This window comes from Ctenopharyngodon idella, chromosome 9, assembly GCF_019924925.1.
Source record: "Ctenopharyngodon idella isolate HZGC_01 chromosome 9, HZGC01, whole genome shotgun sequence".
In the NCBI taxonomy this organism is placed as follows: Eukaryota; Metazoa; Chordata; class Actinopteri; order Cypriniformes; family Xenocyprididae; genus Ctenopharyngodon; species Ctenopharyngodon idella.
In genome coordinates this window covers 27,958,919-27,977,059 of record NC_067228.1, presented here as the reverse complement: position 1 = coordinate 27,977,059, position 18,141 = coordinate 27,958,919, and the positions used below count along the sequence as shown (strand labels likewise).

Sequence of the window (18,141 nt, the reverse complement as noted above, 5' to 3'; positions counted from 1 at the left end):
TTTTAATGGTACAAAGACCTCTTATATATCAAAAGATCAAGGCAAATTTGATTTCTCATGTCATCCCAGGAAAAAAAAAAAAGTACACTTCTATAATGTACTTAATTGCTCTATTTTCACGCACTAATTTTGTACTTAATATACTAAAAATTCTTCTTTAGTAGTTCTTAAGATAATCTTAAGAACATCTAAGTGTACTCAACTGTGCTATTTTTTTTAAATAGAGATAGTATATTAAAAGCACATTTTAGTTCATATTTCATGGTGTCTCAAAATAGCACAGTTGAGTACACTTAGAAGATTATCTTAAGAAGTACTAAAGAAGAATTGTTAGTATATTAGGTACAAAATTAGTGCATGAAAATAGAGCACTTTAAGTACATTACATTACTTTTTTTTCACCTGGGATGGCCCCTTTAAGTGTCCAACATTCCACACTTCAGTTTTTGGATTAATTAAGTGCATCGTCTGGGTATTTAAAGTGCACTTTTTCTTTTTGGGGTTTTCAGTGTGAACACACTACTCACACTACTTATATTACACAGAATAGTGCAGAATAGTATGTGAACTGAGACTGACCTAATGACTACATTTATATATAATAGCCTTTTTAACAAAAGTGTTGCGAAAAAAAAAGAAAGTTGATTCAGGTGAAAAGCTATTACATTCTGATTGAAGATAAAGATGACAAACATTTTTATTTTCCCGTGGAATAACGTGGAGTGATGAATCATTCAGAATATGACAATGTAGAAAATGCATTGGAAAAGTAAATAAGGTCCAATTGTTTTGCAGACTTCAATGTGTCTTTACTTTTATTATTTGTGATAACAGGGAGAACTGATTCATGAGGAATTATATAAAATAATGAAACTTTTACTTCTGATCAATCACAAGTTATTTTTTGGGCTCAAGTGGTTTACTAAGTTTTTTGCTCAACCTTTTGTCCAGAAGAGAATAAATTCTTAATTTGATATTAAAAGACACTAGGGATGTGTGATTTTGTTGTATTGAATATACCCTCATTTAATGTTGTAACTATCTGTTTTATAATGTTAGTAATAATAATGAAGGACTCATTGGCCATCCCTGACTAGTGTGCATGTCATCAGGTTTAGGGACATGGATTGACTGAAGTGGTGAAGTGTTAAAATGTCAAGTATAAAGCTTTGTTCCTGATGCAACATTCAGTGTGCGTGCCAAACCTCTGTGCCAGTCTTTAGGCCCGAACAATAGTCCCTCTCGGTGATAGAGAGAGAAACACTAGAGATTTACAGATGACTCACTTTGTTCCCTGTTTTATGTATTCGTCTGGCCCTTTCGGGTTAGATCTATCCCAGAAGCAATCTAGGCAAGAGAAATGGAACTGAGATGAGATTTGGACTGTGAGGTGTACCCAGCTCCAACACTATCAGTGCTGACGTTGTTTCATTAGAGAGTTCAATGCAAAAGGCTGTCTGTGTTTACTGAGGCCGTAGCCAGAGAATCTCCTCTGATCAGTCAGCAGTTCAGCTGGAAGAGAAAGCACGGCCTGTACAGCCTTTCTGCTCACTGGCCATTAATGTCTAGAGAAATCTCATCATCCAACATGGAGCTCAGTGCTGTGGAGCTGTGGGCTATTCAAAGACCCGTCTTCATCATCTCCCAACACCTGCTGCAGAGAGGAGGATGGTTGATGTGAGGGGTTAAATCAGGAAGAGCACTAAAATCTAGTTATCTGGCTGATATATGACATAACCAGCAGCAGCACTGACTCAAAGGAAGTATAAAACTTATTATAATGAATTTTAAAGTTTTTATTGAGCAAGTACATTATCGTTCAAAAGTTTAGGGTTGGTAAGATCTTTTTAATGTTTTTGAAAGTGCCTTATGCTCACCAAGGCTGCTTTTATTCGATCAAAAATATATTAAATATTATTACAATTTAAAATAACTGTTTTCTATTTTAATATTTTTTAACCTTTAAATGCATGAATGCTTTGCCATTCATTATTACATATTCGTGTCTTTAGCGTATATCTAACGTAATAAATCTCTAACTGCCGCAATAGTATAAAACTCTATTGATATATTAATAAAAATGACAAAAGAATAAAATAAACCATATTTTGATACCTTTTGGAACTTATAAGAATTTAGTTTGAGCTTTTTACCATCATCACTGTCATCATCAGAGCGCACATGTGACTAACCCTAAACCAAACCCTAATCCTAATTCTAACCCTAACCCTATAGTAAGTACATGTAGTTAATTGTTATTACTCAGTACTTAAATGTATAATTACACTGTAATACTGACACCTTAAACTAAAGTGTAAAGGCCTTTGCACACTGAGTCCAAAATTTTCGTATGCGTTTTTTCATATTCGTGATCCTAAAAATTCGTCATGCACAGAGACCTTGCACACTGAGTGCGATGCATATTAATGAATCCATTGCGAAAAAATTCGCAAAACAATACAAAATGAAGTCTTCAAGCAGTGAGCATGATTTAGTTGTCCTCTCTCTTCTTAAAAAGAGAAAAAGAAAGAGGAAATATTGGGTCCATCCAATCCCGAGATTGCATACAGAGGAAGGAGAGTTCCACCTCATCAAGGAGCTGCGGGATTATCCCCAGCGTTTCAAAGTGTACTTCAGGATGTCATTGGCTCAGTTTTGATGCTTTGCTACTGGCACAATCTGTCTTTATATTCTGTCTCTTTGTATAACGTACTTTGTTTGTCATACAGTGCTACTGCTTTGTGCTGTAGACGACGTGGATGAACTAGTCAGATGGCATTCGGGATTTTGGCGTTCGCTTGTACGGTAGCTCTGAATTGTCAAAATGTCTCTCAAAATGCATGCCATGGATGCGAAAAACACAGAAAATCGAACCTGATCCGAATTTTTTTATGACGGACGAAGGTTTCGGTGGCAGTGTGTAAACGTGATTGACATAACGTGAGGTCGTATTTATTTTTTAACGTGCGAAAATTTCGGACGCAAATTTCGGACTCAGTGTGCAAAGGCCTTAACCCTTTTGTTTTATGCCTGCGGTAATGAGTGAAACATCACGTTTTTATGTATCAGACTTCGCCACCTTGAGGAATAAAGGTGAACTGAACTTATTGAGTCATCAAAGATTCAATTATTGTAGCACAAAAAAATATATATAATTGCACTATTATATACCTCGGGTCACTAGCGACCCTATAGACTTTTTATAAAAAAAAAATAATTAGAAAACACACATCCTTTTATATTTTTTCTTGTTATATTGTTTATAATGAATAGATTGAGGAATACTAAAAAGGTTGATGTCTTACTTTAAAAAATGAATAAGGGGGAGGGTAGTGAATGACATCATGGGTTGATAAAGGTATGCGTTTAAGGGTTAAAATGTAATTCATTCAAAGCTGAATTTTCAGCAGCCATTACTCCAGTCTTCAGTGTCACATGATCCTCTAATATGCTGACTTAGTGCTCAAGAAACATTTCTCATTATTATCAATGTTGAAAACAGTTGTGCTGCTTAATATTTTTGTGGAAACTGTGATTCATTATTTCAGGATTCTCTGATCAAGACGAACAGCATTTATTTTGTAACATTATAAATGTCTTTACTGTCACTTTTGATCATTTTAATGCATCCTTGCTGAATAAAATATTAATTTCTATAAAAATCTTACTGACCCCAAATTTTTGAACTGCAGTGTACACTTGCTAAATGTTGATAAAGTGTATGAAATGGGAAAAAAAATGATGCAGCTTGCTTAACTAGAAGCATTTGCATTCACGTATGAGTATGTTTCGAGCCGGTGTGCATGTGTCAGTGGTCAAGCGCTTCTTATATCTCCATTGTCTCCCCTCCCCCATCTTTACAAGCCTTTGTCCTTGAACAGGACAGAGACAGAGGAGATGAAAGCCATCTTTGAAAGGGTTTCATATCTTAGGACATCTGTGCAGTCATGCAGTGTCTGTCCATTGATCCATCATACAAGGCAAAAATCTAATTCATTTCAGGAAGTGAGAGACTTACAGACATCATTTGATCATTGTCTTACTCTGTAAAAATTGCATTTTCTAAGGGTAATGCAGGATACAGCAAACCTGTTCTTCTGTTAGTTCATTTAAAGAATAAAAAAACACTAAAATCTGGAGAGCAATCCATGTAATTTCAAAGAGACTCTTGGCTTTGGACACAATGAGTCCAGGTGTGTTGGACTGAAACACTGTTTGTGGCCCCCATAGTAATTGAATTGTTCACAACTGAGTGTGTTTCCCACACCATGCAGTATCACCGAATGGTGATTTCCTAATAAATAGCATATTAAAATCCTGCTGCTTAATTATGTAGTAATTTTCTGCACCATAGCAAATATATTGTAAATATATATCAACCAGCACTACGTCCTGTGCACTTAGAATGAACTCACTTTTTCACTTTGTGCTGATCTTCCAGATCAGCTCAAACCAGATAATTTGAGTTGTGTTTCAAGCTCTAAAACCTGGAGTAAAACCAAGACCTAATGTAAAACAAGGCAATGGCACAATCTGATACTCTCCGCCTGAAGAGATACTATCTCATTCAATCTATGCATGTCCAATGATGCAGTGCAAGGTCAGGACAATAGCTGCCACAACATAAGCGTGGAGGACTTTGTATTGCAAATGAAGCTGAAGAAAAGGAACATGTACTGTAACAACAAACTAAATACACATTAAATACAATTTAGTGTGAATTCTGTCCAAACCTGTCCAAAAAAAAAAAAAAGATATTGTGAAGAACTGTTTCTATCTACACAATGAAAGGCAATGGGGTCCAAAACAACTTTCACTGAATGAAAAAAAAAGCACTAACACATTTTTCAAAATGTCTTTTTGTGTGTCCCACATAAGATGAAAGTCATACAGTATTTTTTTCCTTCCCCTTGAATTTAGGGTATGGATAACTGGTTTTATATTATATCATATTCATATTTTTGTGTGGGAGGTTTTAAATTGTACAGAGCCCCTAAAGGGACATGGTGGTGGAAAAATTTTTGGATGGGATATGTCAATTCTTTTGCGTTCTCTCGCAAAAATTTTGCATTCCTTGAGAAACTTTATGTTCACTTGCAAAAGCTTTGCATTCCCTCGCAAACTTTGCATTCGTTTTCATAAAAATTAAAAGGTTTTGCAAGCGATTGCAAAAGGAATGCGAAACTTTTGTGAGAGAACGCAAAAGCATTGACATAATTTTTCCTCCCATCTCATATTTTTTCCACCACCATGTCCCCTTAAGGGTACAATTTTCATTTAATGCACCATTATGTATTGTCTGTAAAGAATGTAATAAGGGATTGGAACAACATGAGGGTGAGTAAATGACAGAATTTTAATTTTTGGTTGAACTATCCCTTTAAAGTATACTTTTTATGCTTACACGAGGATCTGTGTACAGTGTGCGTGATGCAAATTTCGTCACCAGAAGAGTACACGCGTCGCACATGTGCATTGAATTTGTTTTGCAATGAAGTGCAATGAAGGATCCAACAGATGGATCCTTCGCAGCCTTGCCTACCCCACAATTCATTGCGTGCCAGTGACGACAGGATTTTTTTGAGAGAAATTGTCGAATTATACTTTTAAACATAAGTATTAAGTATCAGCTTACTCGAATATCTAATAATACAAATGTAAAAATAAAAATAAAAACTTTAAAGCGGTTCAAATGTTGACATATCTTACTAAGATGTGATTATAGTTTAGACTCTTTATTATATACAGAAATGGACCATGGTGAACATATTTAGACAGTTTGTGAACCCTGTTTTGTTTTCAGACAGTTTAATATAAATTTCAAAAAAGTCCAGTACAAACGTTACTGCTGCTCATCAACGGCAGCTGTCACAGTTGCTAAGCGACAAGAACAATCCTCCATAGGCTAGGCCGTCCCATTTAACAACGCTTGGTCCAACCTTCACGGCCTTCAAAGGATGTAGCCTCTGAACTGGGACATAGCTAAGGTGGCAACACTGGTCCAAGCCATTGTTTCACAGTAGAAAACGAAACTAAAGAGACGGAAAAACAACAACAACAAAATACCGGAGACTGCAACAACAACAGATGCCTGCACTGACAAGCGGGTGTATGAGGGGTTTATGAGATACACGTTCGACTTTATGCATACGCTAGTGTACGCGCAAAAAAACCCCTAATTTCTAATACTTTTGGCTTAAGAGTCATTAAGCTGAGCTTATTTTCTCCATATAACACAGAGAAACCAAATACGTTCCTTAACCAAAAGAAGATTAAATATAATTTTGTCATGACTCTCTGAGTGTTTGGAATGGTGATGGATCTGACAATGTTGGTATGTTTGGTCTTAAAATCTGGTCCTGCTGTTGGTTATTGCTGCTGCTGTTATTGCTGCTGCTGCTGTTGGTTTTGCTGCTGCTGTTGGTTATTGCTGCTGCTGCTGCTGTGGGTCATTGCTTCTGCTGTTGGTTTTGCTGCTGGTTTTGCTGCTGCTGCTGCTGTGGGTCATTGCTGCTGCTGCTGCTGCTGCTGCTGCTCTTATTGCTGCTGCTGCTGCTGCTGCTGTTATTGCTGCTGTTGGTTTTGCTGTTGGTTTTGCTGCTGCTGCTGCTGCTGCTGCTGTTGTTGGTTATGTTGCTACTTCTGCTGCTGTTGCTGCTGCTGCTGTTGGTTATGCTGCTGCTGTTGGTTATTTCTGCTGTTGCTGCTGTTGGTTATTGCTGCTGTTGTTGATTATGCTGCTGCTGTTGGTTATTGCTGCTGCTGCTGCTGTTGGTTATTGCTGCTGTTGTTGATTATGCTGCTGCTGCTGTTATTGCTGCTGTTGGTTTTGCTGCTGCTGCTGCTGCTGTTGTTGGTTATGTTGCTACTTCTGCTGCTGTTGCTGCTGCTGTTGTTGGTTATTTCTGCTGTTGCTGCTGTTGGTTATTGCTGCTGTTGTTGATTATGCTGCTGCTGTTGGTTATTGCTGCTGCTGTTGTTGATTATGCTGTTGCTGCTGTTGGTTATTGCTGCTTCTGCTGCTGCTGTTGGTTATTGCTGCTGCTGTTGGTTATTGCTGCTGCTGCGGTTATTGCTGCTGCTGTTGGTTATTGGTGCTGCTGCTGCTGCTGTTATTGCTGCTGATGATGATGTTGGTTATTGCTGCTGCTGCTGCTGCTGCTGTTGGTTATGCTGCTGCTTCTGTTGCTGCTGCTGTTGGTTATTGCTGCTGCTTCTGTTGCTGCTGCTGTTGGTTATTGCTGCTGCTTCTGTTGCTGCTACTGCTGCTTTTATTGCTGCTGCTGCTGCTGTTGCTGTTATTGCTTCTGCTGTTGGTTATTGCTGCTGCTGCTGCTGCTGCTGTTGTTGGTTATTGCTGCTGCTGTTGGCTATTGCTGCTACTGCAGGGCAAGTATAAGAATTGCTACTGCCAATGCCTACACAGCACACTACTGTGAGCAAGTAAGACATGCTGCTGCTGTACAATATAGTGTACATGAATTACCCATAGCAGTTCTATACAGGTGGAGTTGGGGTGTAGGGTTTCTGAAAGCGCACTGCACTGCTACAGAAAGTGCTGACCAAGTATTTGAAGGTTGAGCAGCGAGATCATTGGCTACTGATACAGCAGGAACCATCGGTGTTCTGCCCCTAACAAGAATGTAATGACAGAAAGGACCTAGCCTGCATTAATTTCACAGTACAATTCTCCCACAGTAAAAATACAGCATTACATACAGCATGCTGAATTAAAAAAGAAAGAAAACTCTAGCAAATTTTACAGTGAAAATAATGATGTCAAAAAAAGTCTAAAAATCATTTTACCAATGTAGAAGCAGCAGGCCTGCTGACAGTTTTTTCCCCTTTCACAGCCCTCTTGCAGTAAAGCATGCAGAATGGAAGGATTGAATAACCAAATGAGAGAGACACGCACAGCAAAAACCATTAACCCCCATTCCTGAAGGCTTCTGCATCACTGCCTGCTGCACTGTTCGCAGGCAGAGGTTTGTGTGTGCACGGATGATAATCTCTCTCTGGCCACAGGCTGGTAATGGGGAGACAGACGGTCTGTTCCTTTTCCATAGCACCCTTGTCAGTGAGAGACTAAGCAAATGCACCTCTCAAGGCAAAGTAACATAGCTGAAGTCACGCAGCACTCTCTCCTGAAATAATAAAAAAAGATTCCAGTGCAGTCGCCAAAATCTTGACTTTCTAACTGACATGAAAACCCAAGAGAGATGGAGGAAAGAATCGTCCATTTTAACAGCCAGACCCTGCCGTTCAGCAATCAACGAGAATGAAATAACACTGTAAAAGCCACCCATGGACAATTAACTTTAGCACTTAAAATGTGTAATTACAACAAAAGCTAGTTGAATAGAAGGCAAATACAGTCATTCACAGTTAATTATTGTAAACAGCTCTCTTTAAAAAGAAAAATATTTTCCCATTTCTCTTCATTGCTATTTAATTAGTATAGCTGTGGTTCTTTACTGGATTTAATTCAGAAACAAGATTTTACAAGGATGTCAAGTGACAACTGGCAACCCAACATTAAAATTGTTTTATTGTGCAAAAAAAAAAAAAGAAGATTGATCGATTGGTTCCTAATGTATTTTACTTCCAATATTTTCATGCTCTTAGCAGTCAATAATTCACATCACATAATTGCAATAATTTAAAAAAAATCCTGAATTGTGCAATAGAATTGAGTATTCCAGAGAGCCATACAATAAGCCTATTTATCTTGCTTTCATAACTAGTTAGTTCTTTATTTACATTTAATTATTTGCATTCAGCATTTCCCCTTGATGTCTGCACTGTAAAAAATGACTTTTCGAAATTGTAAATAAAAAAAGATTATTAGAGTAAATTTTACATGAAAATACTATTTTATTGTTTCTACTACAAAATTTCACTTTTAATTCAGTGTGTTACTTGCCATTTCTTTGTAATTATTAGTGAAATTTACTAGCAGTTTCTGAATAAAAGGCTAATCATACACCACATTTTTTGGTAACACTTTACAATAAGGTTTCATTTGTTAACATTAGTTAACTATGTTAGTTAACATGAACTAAAAATTACCAACACTTCTACATAATTTATTAATCTTAGTCAATCAATGTTAATTTCAACATTTACTAATACATTTTTTAAATCAAAAGCTGTATTTATTAACATAGTTAACACACTGTGAACTAATATGAACACAATGAACAATTATATTTTTACTAATATTGAGAAAGATAATAAATAATAAAACATAATAAACATTTTGTTCATTGTTAGTTCATGTTAGCTAGTCCAATATGTAATGTTTACAAATGAGACCTTATTGTAACAATTTTTTTCAGTTTGCGACCAATAAACAACTTGTCTGCAACCCATTTTTGGTTTGTGACCCACCAGTTTGACTCTTACTGAAGCGTCTCCTCGTGTCCTGTACTAACCCAGCCATGTTTATTCAGAGATCTAAGAGGCAGCAAATTGCATTTCCTGCTCGCTTTATTCCATGGATCTCCATATAAATTAAATTATAACTTGATTTATTGCCAAGCCTTACTTCGGGGCTCACAGCCCCCTTCCAAAGGATAACGCAGCTTATTGTGGCAGAAAAGCCGTCCCAGAAAAACATCCAAACATCAAAGGAGGCTTTCATAATTGCTGCTTTGAGATGCAGTGAGATACAGTGGCTTCAGATGGCAAGTGTGACCAAAGCCATTCGGACACGGCACATTGGGCCAATTACTGTCTCGTCAACGGCGGTCATGATCATGTGTTAAAGTACAGGGGGTCTAGATGAGAGAATTCTAATAATGGCTAGTATTGCTAAACCGAGGAGACAGCTGGTATGGGGGCCAGCTGAGGAAAAGCATGCCATGCAGAATAGCATCAACGTCACAGTGTCCTAAATCTGTTAGTGAAAGTGTGACATAAGATATGAGAGGAGAAAAGATTTAGCAGTTATACTTTAAACACAAAATTAGGGTTTGGGATTGAAACTTAAGGTCAGGAATTGGATACTCGTTATAAACTTAAAAAATAAAATTTTGATTCCTCTTATCGATTCCTTTGTGCACATTTTAATATGACTTTAAACCATTTAAGCGCAAGAAGACCCGTGCGCCGTTTCTGTCAAAGCCTGCTCACAGAAAAAGTGATTTTAATGTGATTTTAAACAATTCAAGCGGCAAAAGACTCGCACACTGTTTTCTGTGCTGCACACACATCCAAAACGTGCGCACAGAAAGCCACCTCTCATACAGTGTATTTCTCGCCCTAGTCTTTTTGTACTTGAATGGACAAATACACACAAAAATATGTCAAAATATCCTCGTAAACACAGTCGGTCCAGTCTTAAGTGAACGTAAACAATTGAGAAAGAAAACGCATGTAACAGTAAAATGGATCCGTGCAGCTCTTAAAGTAACAGCAGCCTATTATTCCTGCTGCCGTCTCTATAATAATGTTAATCAAACGACAAAAGACAAAGAGAAAATTCACTCGCTGTTCTTGACTGTATAACTTTTGTAACTATATTTGTAATGTAGTTAAAATAAAATGTATATTTTATTTATAAAGTGCAGAGTTATTTTTTGATTACAGATTCTGTACCTGAATAGGCTACCTGAAAATCTTAAAACACTGTTTATTTCAATCATATTAAATAACTGTGCTTCAAGGGCCCGCATGGTTTATTTCAATCATATTAAATAACTGTGCTTTAAGGGCCCGCATGGTGAAGTCCCCCCCACCCCATGACCCAATCAAGGGGTGCCCCGGATCCTCTAACTTGTGACAGCCCAGCGTGTCTGCGTTCAGAATATCTTTGCATCAATAGCCGAACTATTAAGAATATATCAGCCATGTGCACACTTGGTGACTATAATTTTCCTCAGTTGATCTTTACAATCTCTGTATTGTTTAAGGGTTCGTGCTGTGCTACACGTAATGGTGAATGAGAAAAGCACTGGTAGAAGAATTATCTGCACATGAGTCTAATTGGACTCACTTTTGATAGATGGAAAAAAACAACTGTTTTTTGCAAAAATGCTGGCCAGCAGTGAAACAGTTCACTCTCACAGATGATTCAACTATTTGAAAAACAGAGCCTGTGGAAAGTATTGGAGCACACTGCAATGCCAGTTCAATCACTGAGGGTAATTTAATTTGAGAGGGAAGACATTAGTATGGCATTCTTTTGTAGTATGACTACATTTGTAAACAATATGAATTCGAGAGGGAATGTTTCCAGGATTTTCTAACGCTTTGTTATAGCTTTCAAATCTTAATTGTAGTATTGGCATAATGCTATTAAGTCATCACAAAGTGATGCTTTGCTTCATTTTCATGAATCTGCAATGAAGTCAATACAGATGGGAATAATTACCATATATTAAGTTCAGAGAAACATGCAACTACAAACAGAGCCACAAATACGGGGTATGCAGATACAATCGTTATTTGAAGTACCAAGTTACTTTCAAAAGATGATTTTGATCGCTACCATTGACATCAGTGTCCATATCTGAACTATAAACTTTTATCCCAGTACTTCTGTGATAATTTGAATATTTTTATCACAGAAATAATGATACTGAGTGGTTGAAAAGAAGCTGTTTCATACCTACATGACAACTGCTTGGTCAGCGACAGCGCCAGTGCAGATCTGAATGTTCAGGTGTCATTTTGTCAGGTTTATTAGACACAGGAGAATCATTGTCATTTAGGAATATGTCGCGTGGGTGTTTGAATTGAGATCTTTTAACAACTAATCGTGCAGCTCTAATATGGACCCATGACCACTAAGTGTTTGCCTGATATCATACTCTAATTCCACAACCAGCGCATTTCAATCAGTGCGTGTCTTTCTCTGTATACAGAGCCTTTGAAAGAAAAGCAGCAGCAGTAAAAATGCTGTGACTATCATCAGAGGCTTTTATGAAGAGAGTTACTTACTGCATCATCCTTATGGGACACTTAAGAATCTCACTTAAGGATCTCCTTCTAGAGATCCATCTGAGATGTATTTTCTTCACCTTATGCACCAGTCAATTTTGGTTTTGTTTGCATTAATCTGACTGCATGTTTATATTTATACCTATTCATACATATAGATCTCCTTCATACATGGATTTTAGGTCCTGGTAAGACTAAAAGCAACACATTTCTAAAATATATGGACTTCAAAATAAAATTCAGAGTCAAATATCTGCTTGTTGCACCCCTAACTACAAGATTATTTATTACTCATGTATCATAAAAAATAGCTGGCCAAGCATTCATAAAGTCAGTATTAAATATCATTATTTCTTTTGTCTTCACAGCTCTTCTCCTGTAGGTCCAACTGCCAGCTCTGATTAAAGTGTGGATTTGGTTATTTTGTACTGATTTTGCTTGGCCATCCATAAAGAACTCATTTGCTATCGTTTCAAAAACAGTTCTTGTTGAGGTACTTCACTGACCCAGAATGGAAAATAATGTTATAACAAACATGTTGTAAGTTCAGTGCCTCATAACAATGACAGCCCCTGAAGATTTCTAGAGCACTTTCTCCCATTGTAACTAATAGGTCGACAGAAATTTGCAGGTTGTACAATGGACTTTTGTTTATATTCTAATCTGAATCATATCGAACCATTTCTAATCCTCTTTTTCAGCAGAAGACTGGCTTCTTTGTAATATATTACATGCTGTAATACTACAGTTCAGAGAAAACAATTGCATTCAAAGCGATGTGGTTTTTAGAATATATAATAAAAAATTGTAATGTAGTTGCACAATAGGTTGTTTGCACATGACGTCATTGCTGCACGCGAAATGTGGCTGGAGGGCAAGGAGTGTTTTTTCTATATAGGAATCCTATCACAAACTCAAAATTCTTATGTTTTGCATCGTTTATGGTTGCTCAAATCTATCAAACCGAGAAACCACAATGAGCTTTTATCGTTTACGTAACTTATATCGTTTTTTTAACTTTAAAAGTTGTCACCTTTTATAGCGTTTTGCGTCTGCTGATACTGATACTGAAATGAATATGGATACCTGTTTACCCTTTTTTGTTTTTGATTTGGTTAAATATTCCCATTCTTCATGGTATCGTTTGCAGGGAAGAGAAGCTATTTTATCCCATTGCATGATCATTTGTTGTTTTCACTTCAGTTTTGTAGAATCCCGTTTACAATGTTGATCTGGTTATCATGAAAGCAGTGTCACACGCTGCTGCTTCAGCCATCATGTGGTAGAAAATGTCCAAATAAAAATGTGTTCAACAAGCTGACAGAAGTCGATCCATTTCTTTGTTGGAAGGGTGTAAATGTAACTGTAGTTTTAATGTTTTCTTTGTAAATATTCACTTTCCCATATGACCACGGAGGAGAATCAGAGGGGCATTCAGCGGACAGACACCGTTTTTTACAGTCTATGGCAGACACCGACACACTGTATTTTTTTTGTTTTTTATTTCAACAAATGACAACCAAAATCAAACCCATAGAAGCTTGTGAACAGTTGTGGCTGCGTGCAAGTTATGCTCATTCACAAGCCGAGTGAGGGTCATACTCACAAATGTAATGTTAATTATTAAAATACAACACTTTCAAAAACACTCAGCTATGTGATTATTTTATTGAGTGATAAAATGGGTTCAGTGGGTTCAATCAGTGACATTATTAGGTTTGCTATACGGCGTCTTCCCATCACCTCCTCAACCTGCTTCCCTTAGTGTGTTTTTACACGTAGAAATGCGAAAATTGTATTACACCGTCCAGTTTTTTCCCTGAACGATGATGTGAGCTCCTGTTGCAATTCTCGATTCAGCATAAATGACCTACAATGGCGACATATTTCACAATCACGATAGAAAATCAAAAATACTGCCCTAACAGTCACTAGCAGAAAGGCAGCGCGATATAAACAAACCAGACTAGAACTGAACACGGCGTGACGGCAGCTTCACATTCTCTATATCTACCTCCTCGATGGCAGTCAAGTCAACCTCCACATTAATTTTGCGCATCACCAGAACCACGTGATTGCAAACAACCTATTGCAAGTCTGATAATGCTTTTACACAAACGTTCAACATGCAAGTAATTAAAATCAAGTAATTTACATTTTGGACAGAAATTTACCAGTTGGTTTGTATATTTCTTATCTGTCAACAAAAATGCTTCCAAAAGAAGCCAAAGCATCAAGCTTTGCACGTAACTAAGCAGTGCACAGGCTGAAATCCGGGCTGGAACAGCATATATGAGTGTAGCGAAGCGACAGATATTTGGCCTCCCCCGCTGAAAGTGCTTTGTAATCACTCGGCTCAAACTCCATTCCAGGTTTTCACTCAGCGCACAATAGTGAGAGAAAGCGTGGCGATCGTGGAGCGATATAAACACGCCAAATATAACATGCATACATAATAATAAACGCACTTAGAATGATACTTGCTGCTATAAGCAAAACCCACACAACTCTGCTTCAGTTCACGAGAGAAAACAGAGACACAACAACTTTTAACATGCCTGTTCCTTATGATCAAATGGCGGAGAAATTTCCCTCCATGAATTTCATGTCTGTTTCAAGTTTGGGGAACTTTGACACACAAATTCACATCATTGACCAATAGAATTTATTTAATTGGACAGTGACCTCTATGAGGGCAGGGCTTCATTAAAAATACAACTAAATATTCATTAAGCTAACCAAATTTGAGGACCAGAACAAACTGTCATTTAAAATAAATACTTTATATTTAGAACGTTACATGAATTTAAAGTCAGCATGAAACAGTAGTTGCTACACTCTAAAAAACGCTGGGTTAAAAACAACCCAAGCTGGGTTGAAAATGGACAAACCCATTAACTGGGTTGTTTTAACCCAGTGGTTGGGTTAAATGTTTGGCCAACCTGCTGGATAGTTTGATTTAACCCAATTATTGTTTAAAAATGACTGTATTGCTTCCTTAAAATGTACCCAAAGTATGTTGGAAATTAACATTTATTAATATGTTTAATAAATGAACATTTATTAATATGTTTAATGAATAATAATTAAACAATAAGCATGTATTAAATTGCTTATTAATAATTGTTTACCTATTGATTATTATTGTTGCCACTAGTAATTATGTGTCTGATTATTAAAGGTGCAATATGTAAGAATTTTGCAGTAAAATATCCAAAAACCACTGGGCCAGTGTTATATATTTTGTTCACTTGAGTACTTAAAATATCCCAAATGTTTCCAACTATTTGTAATTCTAATTTAAAACTATTTGTAACTATTTCTAATTCTTGAGAAAATTGCAATTTTAACCAAGGCTCCGGAACGTGTGAGGAGTCGCCTGTCAATTGCGTCATACCCGCGTTAACCCTCGGTCTGCCTCGGTTTCCAGTTTTATTTTGTAGAACCATGGAAACACCAAAGACGCTTTAATATATTACATGTTTTAATAGACAAGGGAACAACTGTTTTGATATATTTATAGACAGAAAACTAATTATTGTTATATAGCTCAACACGTTTAGTCTTATTGTTTAAATCTAATTTTCTTGATTTTTTGCGAGTACCATGCTTTCCCATGCCTCAGAGAAAAACACTATTTTGTGAAGTAGCTAACATAGCATAATCAGATGCAGCTTTATTTATAGTAAAAATAATACAGAATTTTCTCCATCATACAATACGTTTTAAAATTAATTCCATGCCATTTATCAACACAAGCCATCCAGCATTTAATTTGATATTCTAAAATCGATCTAGCTTACTGCAGTGTGCAACAAGTGTCTCACAACAGCCGCCGAGCGAACGCACAGAGTAACGTTATAACATTTTCAACACACTCAAATGTATCTAATATGATAAACAGATCTGCGTTACTTCATACTCATGACCGGAAAAGCGGAAGCGGCGCCGGCGACTGTGGCATAATAAAAGTTACGCTGCTCGTGAGGCGTGTGTTGCGCAATCGCTCCAGCGGCCTCGTTCAGCTCCCACAACACTCGGTCCTGCTCTGCTTCATACTACAATAACGTTAATAATCGCATCCATGAAAATGATTTCTTCCTGAGTCCTATTCCACATGTCCCAAGATTCTGCGCTCAAACTTGCTGTCATCAAGCTATGCCTTTTTTTTTAATAGGCCTCTAGCGACCTCTAGCGGACAGAAATCTTACATACTGCACCTTTAATTTCCAACCTATTTTGGGTTCATTTTAAGCCAGCCATATAGTCATTTTTAAACAATAGTTGGGTTAAATAACGTTGGGTCAAACATTTAACCCAACCGCTGGGTTAAAAGAACCCAATCGCTGGGTTTGTCCATTTTCAACCCAACTTGGGTTGTTTTTAACCCAGCATTTTTTAGAGTGTATATTCTTTTCTCCTCTGTTGGGACATATATGTGAGTGAAACGTCTACTTGAACAAGAAAAAATGTAGGGCGGGACTTGATTTTGTCCATCAGGAATTGATTGCTGTGATGTCATGTGAGTGACAGGTTGTCCCATCCTTGCACCAGTAAACGTCATTAGAGAAGAGAAGAGAAGAGAAGAGAAGAGAAGAGAAGAGAAGAGGCTGCAAAAGGGAGGGGAAGCTATTTGATTAGATTATGAGGGCATATTATTATTATTATTTATTTATTTTTTTTAAATAATGATGTGCACGGATAAATCATTTATAATAAATACTGCAATATTCCATGAAAAATTAAGAATTGTCCATTTTGATTTTATGTTGACTTTAAATTTTTGTTTTGTTTCGTTTTGTTTGTATAAGATTAGTGTCATAGCAAACGTACTTAGAAACCAAGAATAGCGTCAATACAAAAGTTGATAATCAACGACCTGTGAAGTCGAACAGATGAGAGTAAATAACTTTGGTTCCTCAGAATGTGGACCTCGTCGCGTTCAGCCAGCGAACTCTCTCCATGGTGCTGAAGCGGTTGCCCAGGTGACATGATATCAAGGGCATCGGCGTTTCTACAGAGCAGCGCAGAGCCGCTGAACCATCTGACGCTCACGAAACCACCGTGATTAATAAGTAAAATACAAAAATTACACGACATTCAACACTTCTCAACAGAATTTAACCAACGTATGTTGTCTTCAGCCTGTTTCAAAACATCGCAAAGCCGAGAAACTTATTGTTTGTGACCGTCTTTCGTTTTTTATCACGTGCACGAAATAAGGTCCTTCACTGAGTCCGTGTAGCTTTCTTCCCAGTGAACTCTGTATCCAAAGCAAAACATTTGCCCGTTGAACTTTCAAAACTGACAAAATATTTAACATACAACAGCTTATAATAATAATTCTGTCTCAACAAGTATTTCAACAAGTATAATATGTCTCAAGTGAAACGCGCGCAATTTAGAAAATATATAGAGAATGTAAACAAAATGTAGTAAACACACCACTCGTAAATGTTATTGATGCTTCGATAGGGGGAAACATTGTGATGGAGCTCAGCTCAGTCTGATGAAATGAGAAGAATGGGAACTAGCAGACGCTATCAGGACTGGGACGTACACAAGGAGCGAATACAGACAACAGCAACACTGAAGAAATGAAGAACGACTCTTACCGGTCTGAATCAAGCCTGCTCCGAGCCTCGGTGTGATTCGGCGTAATAATCCTGCAAAATAAACGTGAATGAAGCTGAATGGCGAAATGTTGCCCGTCGTTGCTCTTCAGTGCTGCTGCATCTGACGGCACAGCTGCTGTTTCCACGCGCTGAGAACGAGAGACTGAGGCGCGCGCGACACGGATCAGCGTGCACGAGTCCACAGCGAACTGCCTCCAATGAACGAGGACAGTTCGTGTGCATTTTAATAAAAAACGATATATATGCCTATTTTTTAATGTCTAAAAACTGGCAAATAATCTAAAGTAACGACTGAGTCAGTTGCCTGATGTGTTATGTCTCCGGTCTGGGGTCAGGGAAAATATTATAAAGTTCTTACACCAGAATTTTTTTTTTTAATATATTTTTTATACAACACCGCCATCACTAGTACTATAGTGTGCGTCAGACTATACTAATGTATTAAGACGCATGACAATATTCACTACATACTGAAATTATTAACAGAATAATTTGGTGTTGTGGTTTTTTATTTATCTATTTTTTTATGAGTGCTTGATGAAAAAAGATTCTTTGGATGCAT

General features: G+C 37.2%; 1 protein-coding gene across 2 annotated transcripts in view; it reads right to left on the bottom strand.

Annotated features, from left to right (window-relative positions):
- The window catches only part of enox1 (ecto-NOX disulfide-thiol exchanger 1), a 131,281-nt gene extending 113,512 nt beyond the window's left edge, over window positions 1-17,769 (bottom strand). For both annotated transcript variants that reach the window (XM_051906328.1, XM_051906329.1), the window contains exon 1: window positions 17,559-17,769. The gene's annotated coding sequence lies outside the window, so the exon portion shown is untranslated. The remainder of the gene's footprint in view (window positions 1-17,558) is intronic.
- Window positions 17,770-18,141: the final 372 nt, after the last annotated feature.